The sequence below is a fragment of the Pteropus vampyrus genome, unplaced genomic scaffold, assembly GCF_000151845.1.
Source record: "Pteropus vampyrus isolate Shadow unplaced genomic scaffold, Pvam_2.0 Scaffold2, whole genome shotgun sequence".
In the NCBI taxonomy this organism is placed as follows: Eukaryota; Metazoa; Chordata; class Mammalia; order Chiroptera; family Pteropodidae; genus Pteropus; species Pteropus vampyrus.
In genome coordinates, this window is record NW_011888783.1 from 6,982,336 (window position 1) to 6,993,086 (window position 10,751).

General features: G+C 34.6%; 1 pseudogene; it reads left to right on the forward strand.

The window, feature by feature from the left end:
• Positions 1–112: 112 nt before the first annotated feature.
• LOC111739705 lies at positions 113–231 on the forward strand (annotated as a pseudogene).
• The last annotated feature ends 10,520 nt before the right edge of the window (positions 232–10,751 follow it).

Here is a 10,751-nt window from a genome sequence, read left to right on the forward strand (position 1 = left end):
TTAGTTTCAGATGTACAACATAATGATTCAGTATATGTATATATTGCAAATGATCATTGCAATAAGGCTAATAAACATTCGTCATCATGCATAGTTACAAAAACGCTTTCCAGTCTATGGCCATGCTACCCTGAACAAGCCCAATCCGGTCTGATCTCAGAACCTAAGCAGGGTCGGGCCTGCTTAGTACTTGGATGGGAGACCACCTAGGAAGACCCGGTTCTGTAGGTGTAAAAAATAAAAAATTGTAAGCTGACAAGGTCCTTGCAATCTGTGAGGTCAACCAAGAGTTGCCTCGTCTAAAGAACAAAAAAACAAAAGCAACAACTTTCTTTGTATTAGGAACTATTAAGATCTACTACTCTCTTAGCAACTTTCAGATACAATACAGTCTTATTAACTATAGTAGCAATGCTGTGCATTATACCCCTATGAGTTACTCATTTTATAACTGGAAGTTTGTATCTTTTGACTCCCTTCATCCATTTTGCCCACATCAACCCTCTACTTCTGGCAAACATCAATAATTCTCTGTATCTATGAATTTTTTTGTTTGTTTTTGATTTCACATATAAGTAAGATCATACTGTATTTGTCTTTCTCTGTGTGACTTATTTTACCTAGCATAATGCCCCTAAATTCAATCTGCATTATCACTGATGACAAGATATCATTCTTTATTATGGCTGAATAATATTCCAGTGTGAGCATGTGTGTGTGTGTGTGTGTGTGTGTGTGTGTGTGTGTATCGCATCTTCTTCATCTATTTATCTATTCATCAGTGGACACATATCTTTGCTATTGTAAATAATGTTGCAATAAACACGGAGTATATATATTTGTTTAAGTGTTTTTGTTTTCTTCAGATAAATATCCAGAAGTGGAATTGTTGGATCATACAGTAGTTCTATTTTTAATTTTTGAAAATCCTTCAGACTGTTTTCTATAGTGACTGCACTATGGAAATTTACAGTCCAACCAACATTTCCCAAGGATTCTCTTTTCTCCATATCTTCGCCAATACTTATTTCTTCTCTTTTTATAATAGCCATTATAACAGGTATGAGGTGATACCTAATCGTGGTTCTGATTTACATTTACCTTACTGGTGATATTGACCATCTTTTCATGTATCTGTTAGCCATCTGTATGTCTTCTTTGGAAAAATGTCTATTCAGATCCTCTGCCCATTTTTTAACCAGATTGTTTTTTGTTTTCGTTTTTTGGTTTTTTTTTGCTATTGAGTTGGATGTTAATCCATTATTAGATATATCATTTGCAAATATTTCCTCCCATTCAGTAGGTTACCTTTCCATTCTGTTGGTGTTTTCCTTGGCTATGCAGAAGTTTTTTAGCTTAATGTACTCACACTTGTTTATTTTGCTTTTGTTGTACTTGCTTTTGGTGTCATATGATGATTATATGATTTTTTCTTTATTTTGTTAATCAGTGTATCACACTGATTGTTTTTCAGATATAGAACCATCCTTACATCCCTAGAATAAATCTCACTTGATCATGGAGTATGATCCCTTTATGTATTGTTGAATTTGATTTGCTAATATTTTGTTGAGAATTTTTGTGTCTATTTTGTCAGGAATATAGTCCCAACAGTTTTTTTTTTCTTTTTTTAATTTAAATAGAGTGCATTATGATGGTGCTTTATATCTACTAGACCCCCATTTATAAATTTACTTTAAAGAAAGCTTCATAGCTCAGTTAAAATTGGCTCGAATAGGAAGTTCTTATTGTCTCTTTATTCTTAAAAATATCTCTGTAATAACACATTATACAAATATATACTTTTAAGGAGGAATGCCCTTTTACTTTGCTATCTATCTTTTATTTCCCTTTTATTTCTAAATAAAACACTAAGATTTTTTAATGTACAGTCATAATTTCTAAGTAATCCTTCTTTAAAATTGCTCTACATAATCTTTATTTATATTTTTCATTAAATCTACTCTGAATCAGATTGCCACCTCTAACACTGGAGAAATTTGGAATTGATATCATTTTGAGGTATAACATAAAAACTATTTATTTTTTAAACTTTGGAAGAAATTATGTTTAAGAATACCAGTGGACATTCATTTATGTATCATTTTATTTTTTTGACTTGAATTAAAAATTAACTTTTTTACATTTTAAAGGGTTATAAGAAATTTACATTTCTCTCCATATGCTTTAAGCAAACGTTTTTCCATCTCAAAACAATTTTATTCTCTGATTTACATCATATCTCTTTCCTTAGCTCTTTATATCATTACTGAATCAGCTCAAAGTCTAGAATCTCATCATCTAAATCAGATCCCTACATAGATGAAGCCCTTTAAGTGTGTTTTTTAAGAACGGCTTTTTAATTATAGTTCCTCTCAAACTATAGAACCTGGTCACCAAAAAGACTTGCTATCTGAATAGAGTAACTACCATAGACATTTTAGTTTAAAAAACTGGGAATGAGACAGGAAGTCACTTATCCTTGAGAATTCTAAAATCTATCCAAATGTTGGAAGCTCCTTGATTATATCTCAAGGCCCAGGAATAATTTTCCTTGGCACTCACATCTGCTCTCTGGGCACTTGTTTCACCTTATTTGTCATTTTCACCCTCTGTGTCATTTTTCCTTTTGCATGAAAGGCAGCACTTTTTGCAGCTAACCAGATATAGTAGTCTGCTTCCTGCAAATAGAATTCAGGAGGTCCAAAGGCATTTCTCATTTGGTAGTTTCTTAATTTTAGCATCAGTTGCTGCATGGATAGGCTGAAGATTTTTTTAAACCATCAAGTTCTCGCTCTCTTTAAGTCTTTTAATTTATCTGTTTTCACTGTTAACATGAGGAATAAACTAGGCCGCACTTTCAAAACTTTTCTTAGACATTTCTTTAGGGAGATAACCAAGTTCATCAGGCACATTTTCTACTTTCTACATAATCCAGTTTAGTGTTGCTAATCTTTTTGCCACTAAATAACAAGGATTCCTTTTGTTCCAATTTTCAAAGAGATGTTCCTCACTTTTCCGAAAGTCTTCACCCACAGCAACTCCAAGTCCAAAATTTTACAAACAGCATATTCAAGGCACTTTAAGTTTTCACCAACACTTTCTTCAAAGTCTACTGCCAATTTCAAAATTATTCCCACAATTTTATGTTTTTGTAATGGCAATCTTCACCTTCAGGCACCAAAATCTGTGTCAGTAATCTGTTACTGCTTAATAAATTGATCCAAGACTTAGTGGTTGAAAACAGCAAACATTTATTATTTCAATTTCTATTGGTTAGGAAGCCAGGCACAGATTTTTAGGGTATTTCTGCCTAATGGTCTCTCAAGAGACAGCAATTAAGGTGTCAGTTTGGATTATAGTTGTCTCATATTTCAGGTAGTATAGGATTCACTTCCAAGCTTACTCTTGTGATTCTTGGCATGCTTCAGAAGCTCTGCTTCTAAGCATAGTGATGGACTCTCTAGAGGGATGCCTCATGACATGTGAGCTGGTATCCTTCTGAGTGTCCAGTCCGAGACAGAGGAAGAGAAAGTGCTCAAGACAGAGGCTATAATCTTGAATGACTTAACATCAGAAGCAACATCTCTTCATGTCTGCTATATTCTATTCACCAGAAAATTCAAGGATAGGCTATTATTCAAGGGCTGGAATACCAGCAGGCAGGGATCACTGGGGTTATGGACTATAGAGAATTGGTGTGGGGAGCATCTTCAAGTCTTCACACTGCAATAAGTTTGTATAAATACATACCAGTAGTGATTTGGAATTGTCCATAATATTGAGTTAAATATTTCCCTAATCTCGAGGTTTTAACAAAAAATCATGTACTTCATGTCTTGAAAGGGGAATCACAAACCTTGAATGGATGGAAAATGTCCTCAATGTATCTTTTAAGTTATAATTTAGCGGACTCTCATTAGATGTAGGGAAATTACCTTTTTTCATACTTCCTAATTCTTGTTTTTTGCATATATGCACTGTGAAAAAGAGGACCACTACTTAAAATATCATGACTTTGTTAAACATGATTTTTATTGCCTTTTCAGTATAAAAATTTCCATAAAGCTTGACTTATGCTCTCACGCTGCTACATCTTTCACATAGTGTCTTCACAATGTTTATATTTATAAACTAAAGGTTCTTGATGCATAAAGACCTAGACCACTCCACCCCCAGGTCAGAGACAACATCCTGTATCAGTTAGGGTCCAGCAAAAATAAACAAACAAAGATTTAATACAGGCAGCTGTTTTTATAAGTGAAGTCTAAAAGAAGATAAAAGTGATGCTAAGAGAAGCCAGAGAAACAAAGCTGCATAAAGCACTCACCACCCTTTGAGCAAGAAAACTAAAGGAAAGAGGTGACGTTACCTGAACCTAGTGGAGGAGACAAATGCAGCTGGTGCTCAGACCTCTGAGGAGGGGCTGTAGTTTGATGGTGCTCAGAGTGCAGAGGAGAGGTGGATGCAACTTGGTGATTCTGAAACTCTAACTCTTGTGTGTGTATTTCTAGGCTGTTATTCATATCCCAGAGGGCTGCTGCGTGTGTCAAAAGGAGCTAGATTCTAAACTTAGCTGTCCTAACCAGAGAGAGAGATCAACCAGACCAGGAAGCTAGAAGCTCTTTTCCTCATTTCCGGCCTTCTAATCTTCCACCAGTGATTACCACCAGGAGTGATTAACTCTCAGCTGGTAAGGGAGTTGGCTAAATGTAGTTTGCAGATTTCCAACACCAGCATCACTGAGAGGAATATAGAGGGGTAAACTTGAATCTAAGAGACTCGAGGTAAGTGCTCCCTAAGAGAATGTTGTAATGCTTTTAGGTTACTAAAGAGCTGATGATATATTAAGTTCTGTGAGTTCTTAAAAATGTCATACATATTTATTTTCAGGTTGATATTAAAAGCTTCGATTCACATAGGTACTGGTTTAACAAAGTTGTCACAGGTCAGGTTTTCAGTCAGCAGGTACTGAGAAAGAATTGGGCTGCGAGATACTTATTAGAATTAAAGTGGTTTCAGATGAGAAGGGAGAGGAAGAAAAATTGAGGAGAGTGGTCTCAAACGTCAGCATCCATCAGAATCACCCAGAAGTTGCTGATACCCACTCTCAGAATATCTGATTCAGTAGTTCTGAGAAAGGCTGAGAATTTGCATTTATAAAAATATCCCAGTTGCTGCTGCTGTTCATGGTATGGGCTTTCAGTAGAAGAATACTCAAACTGTAATGCAGGCTCAAGAAAAGCATTGGTTAGCTTGGCAGGGAACTGTCAGGAGAGTGCTGCTCATCAGATGATACCCTGTTGGGTCAAAAGAATCAGGCCCTTGTCCCCTCATCTCTCTCAGTCACTAGATACAGGTTGCCCTGGGATGGGCATGAAGCTGGGGGACGTCAGCTCTCTGCCGCTGAAGCAGGCTCTGAAGAAGTTACGAGCTAGGTGCTAGGCAGTAAGCTTTCCTGATTGGAGATCGAGTGGTATATCTCTACATCTTCCAAAAATTTTGAAATAAAGCTTCTTCACTTATGGACTACTGTAAGTTCTTTCTTTAAAAATTCAAATAATTTAATGTAGTATCCAGTATTCAAATAAAATACAAAATACAGAACTACAGTTCCCTACACAACCATGAAACACAATGAAAAGAAAAATATGCTTATAAAATGAATATGATATCTGTGTCTTCATATTGTTCTGAAATAATTGTGCAATATATCTACAAAACAAAGCTATTTTACAAAAATAATGCAGGATGCAATTAAGGATGTTAGAGCTCTTCCAAAAGACATAAAGTCCAGGTATAATGGGTAAAATTTATGATTTAATTACGCAAAATACTCACTTTCTTGGTTGCAAACATAAACTATGTTCAAATCATGCTTGGTCTAATTATGAATTCATAATGAAACCAAAAATAAACTCGTTGATGAGTTATAACATATTTCAACATTAATATTAAAGAACATTTAAATACACTACCTTCAGATTAATTTCTGAAATCTACATATATTTTAAAGCATTAAAACTTTATGATTATATATATCCAGAACCACAAAAATGTATTTTTTATTTAGAAGGTAACTAGCAGGAGGTTTTTATTCTGAGAAATGACTCAACTATGTACTACATAAAATGTGTCTTCTATTTTAAAATCTAATCTTAACAGAATGAGTTAGATTTTTGTTTCAGTTTGTAAATCCCATTGTTGCTCTCAGTTGCTATTTCATAATGGTCATTCAGAGCTATTTGTTTCCAACTCTATGACTTAGTAATAAGTTTGTTTAGAAGTTACAGCAAAATCTCTGATGGTCAGATTAAAACATGCAAAGTCTAAAATAATCATAAAAATGGCTGAAGTAGGCAACAACAGCTAAGGAAACGTATTATACAAAAATGTTCCATTCTCTATGACATTCACTTAAGGACTAAAAGTGACTCCTCAAAGATCTGGAGAAAACTTCACCCAAGAAATGATGTATTTTAAACAAAACAGAACAGATAAGCTATATACTTGCCAATCCCTCAAGAATTCATGTGAATATTTCCTACTGCAACACTGAATGTAGCAATTCAATTGTTATAAGTATTTCGATATTATTTATATATGTCACATATGTATTTAAAGCATCAGAATATATTAATATGGCAAGATTATTTTAGAATTGGTATCATTCAAGTAATATTTATAAATGCATTCCAGTTATATTTATATATGTATATGTAAATGTGAGTCTATGCACACGTTTGGATATATGAGTCTTTGTATGGATATGTATGGATGGTTTGAATGTGATATAAGAGTGACTGGATGTGGGAAAGGGAGAAAGTGAGAGGTGTCTATGAATGGATCAGTAGTTGATATATTTATTTTTAATGCTATCTTTCATACCTATAATTATCCATATTTATGCATGTGTGTACAGGCAAGTGCTTAAATGGGTGCATTTTTTTAAACCAAAACATGTAACATTAATATTTTGCTTTAGATTCTATTTAACAGATTTAATGACAACTTTTAAAATAAATGTGCTTGTCTATCTGTTTGCTTGAAACACTTAAAGGGATTTTTAAAATTAGTGTGATTTGTTAGATGTAAAAGGGTTTTTTAAACATTAGGAAGCTGGCTACATAGCTATTTCAAATGGTTGAGAAAACAGGTTAAATTTTTAGATGTAGTCTGAAATGTCTTAGGAGCTGATAAAATCATATTTGCAAACACTGCTAGATGTTTAGGAAAATTTAGTCATCAAAATGAAAATTAATTGAGCATTAAACATGATTCCACTTATATAAGGGATCTAAAATAATTAAACTCATAGAAACAAAACATAGACTATTGGTTACCAGCAGCTGGGTGTGGGGAAAATAGGGAGTTGTTCAATGGATACAACATTCTAGTTATGCTAGATGAATAAATTCTAGAGAGCTGCTGTATAACATGGCATCTATGATTAACAATAAGGTATGGTACACTTCAAAATTTGTTAAGAAGGTCGATCTCCTATAAATGTTCTTACTAAATATTAAGAAACAACAAAGGAACACAAGGAGACTTGAGAAAGTATTGGATATGTCTGTTACCTTGGTTGAGATGATAGTGTCACAATGTTCAGGTTCTTCAAACAATATACATTAAATGTATATAGTTCTTTATATATCAATCATATCTCAATAAAGTTTTTAATAAATATTCCAAATAAAGGTATTTAATGATAACCCAAATTAGTATATTTATAATTGTATATACCAGATTATAAACTGTTTTGGGGAGTTCAAAAGAGAGTACTAAATTTGTAAACTGAATAAATTGAACACTAAAGAAAATGCAAGCAATCATAAAGTTTCTTTATCAACACAGAAGCCGCACTTTCCCCCATACCCAGATCTCCAGTAACAAACATGTAGAGGTCCTGAGAAAATTCTCAACCACATATATATGCAGATGGAAGGTGATTTTTTTTTTTTTTTTTTTTTTTTTTGTCTATAAATGGTTTCTTTTTCCTCTTAGGCTCTCCTCACCTCTTTTCCTGAAAGGAAAATAAAATCAATAGAAAAGTTAGATTTAATATAGAAAATAAATGACATCAAGAATCTTTAAGGAAATATTCAGTCTCTAGGTAAAAATGCTTAGTCTCTTAGGCTTCTCAGACTTCATCTACAAATGGCGAGAGGTATTTGGAAATATAGCTTATGGGATCTCTTATTAAGGTATGGAGGCAGGACATTTGTAGCCAAAGTCATTGCTCAGCTGAAAATACTTCATGATTTTCATTCCATTAATATGTCTTTGTTTCTTGGAACATATTAAGAATACATTGAAATGTACTTGACACTCCAAGTTCCTTCTGTCAGATACATCCTTCTATTTCTCCATGTGGCTTTTCCCCTCTCTTCTTTCTGGTCTCTGCTGAATGGTTAGTCAAAGAGTTCTTCCTGGACTATTCTACATAGAACTTCTCTCTGCACTATTATGTTTAGCTGTTACTTTGCCCTAATCTTATTGAGAGCATTTATATAGCCCCAGAATGCAACAATAAGCCAGAGACTGTGTCTATTTTGTTTATTACTGTATCCCCAGTGTTTAAAACAGTGACTAGAAAGGATTAGCCACTCAATACTTATTTTACGTGAATAATATATTTACAGCTAACTTTAAAGAGATATTAACCTAGGTAGTAGGTGTTATGTTAAGTGGTTTAAATATATGACACATAATCATGACAAGAATCCCATGTCATAGAGAGAAGTGACCAGTTCAATAGTGGTAGAGATAGGACTTAACCTTAGGCAGTTTGATATCAGAGACTATACTGTTAATCGTCATATCAAATTATCATATTCCTTTAGTATGTAAAGTAAAACATTACTTTCTCTTCTTTGAGGTTTTGATGTTCTTCATTCTTTTAAATAAATAATGCAAATGCAATTGACATTTATTTTTACCCTGGTTGAAATACAAAGTTTTGTTTGTTCTCCAATCAGTAACTTTATTAATTCCTTGGAATATACGCCTTCTCTAATGTGCTATTCCAAGTTTGTGGGGTTTTTATTTTCCCAGAAAAAATATGGCAAATTTAACTTATAATTTGCTTTTAAGATTTCAAATCTGCTTATTTGTGATTTGCATTGCATTCACTGTCCTCTGGGGAACTCCAGGCTTTGATTTTTCCTCTTCAGTGTTTTATAGTATGTTCATGCTTATTGCACTTAATTTTGTGCTTTGCGAACACTTTTCCTATTTTACAACATAATTTTTGGTTCTAATTATATATGACATGTTAGTGTTACTTTCAATTCTACGTTTAAACTCTAGTTTTCAGAAAACGATGAAAAAGAATATATATCACTTGGGCTGTATTCAGAAGCTGACAGTATAATTTGGTCATAAAATTCTGTGCTCATGTTTTATAGCTTTTTCACTGAGAGACTGAATATACAAACGGTTGGTAGCCAGACCATATATAAAGTCAAATTATGATCCTCAACCTGCAGCAAGCAGTCTAAGGAAGCTGAACAGCAGTCTCAGTAGCTATTGGCCAAAACAGCCAGGACTTGATCAATAACTGACAGCTTTCCTAATTTTTGCCCATGCTTTCAATGTAGAACTAACCAGAGAAAGCCAAATATGCACCCCTAAGCAATCACAGAGGATGCCCTGCTTCCAGTTAGCCCACTTTCAGCTTCTCCATGGCAACAGCCTCCAAGCACAGGATACTTGAAGCCATTCCTTTTTTTCTCATATAAAGCTTTTCCATTCGTCTGCCTGCCTTTGAGTCTGTGCCAAACAAAAGAGTCAATGGTGACTCTTGCCAGTGCTAGCTCTGAATAAACAGCCTTTGCTCATTCTCATTTGGGTAGTCTTTGTGTATTTCCACAGTTCTCTTATTGGTACACTGATAATTTAAATTTATTCTAATTACTTCTAGATTACATATTCATAATATATTAAAAATGTAGACTTTCACTTATTAATTCTTGAGCCTCAATTTTTAAGCATTTAAGTATGGAAGAAGGAGTAGTCAAGGACAGCCTCCCACCCTAGAGTTAGCCATGCTCGTATCAGCATTCCTAGCCCAGGTACCTCCATTCAGAGACCACAACAGCTGAAACCGCCTTGCTAAGAAACTTTTCCCCACTCTGACTCAGCATTTTCTTACTCCTAGCAATTCCCCTCCCCCTCATCATGGCCACCTGGGTCAATAAAAGGCAGGACCTTTTTCCCCCCAGGATCCTCAGCCATGAGATGATTCTCTCCACTATGTAGTTTATCAATCTGACTGACCCCGTCCCAGGACCATTCCAAGGGGATAAAGGAACATTGGCAAGCCTGCAATTTCTTTTTCTTTGACTCTTGCCTGTACTATCAGTTTGATGTGCTGAATTATGACCCTGCACAATTCATACGTTGAAGTCCTAACCCCCAGTACTTCAGAATGTGACTGTATTTGGAAATACAGACTTTAAAGAGGTAATTAAAGTTAAATGAAGTCATGGAATGGGCCCTAAAACAATATGATTGGTGTCCTTATAAGAAGAGGAATTTAGGATAGAGACACACAGAGGGAAGAAGGCCATTTGAGGACATAGGGAGAAGATGCCCATCTAAGTCCCAGGAGAGGAGCCTCAGAAGAAGAAACAATCCCACTGACACCTGATCTCAGACATCTAACCCAGGAACTGTTGGTTTAAACCAGCCAGTATGTGGTACTTTGTTATGGCAGTCCTCACAAACTAGTACATAAGGTAAGTGAA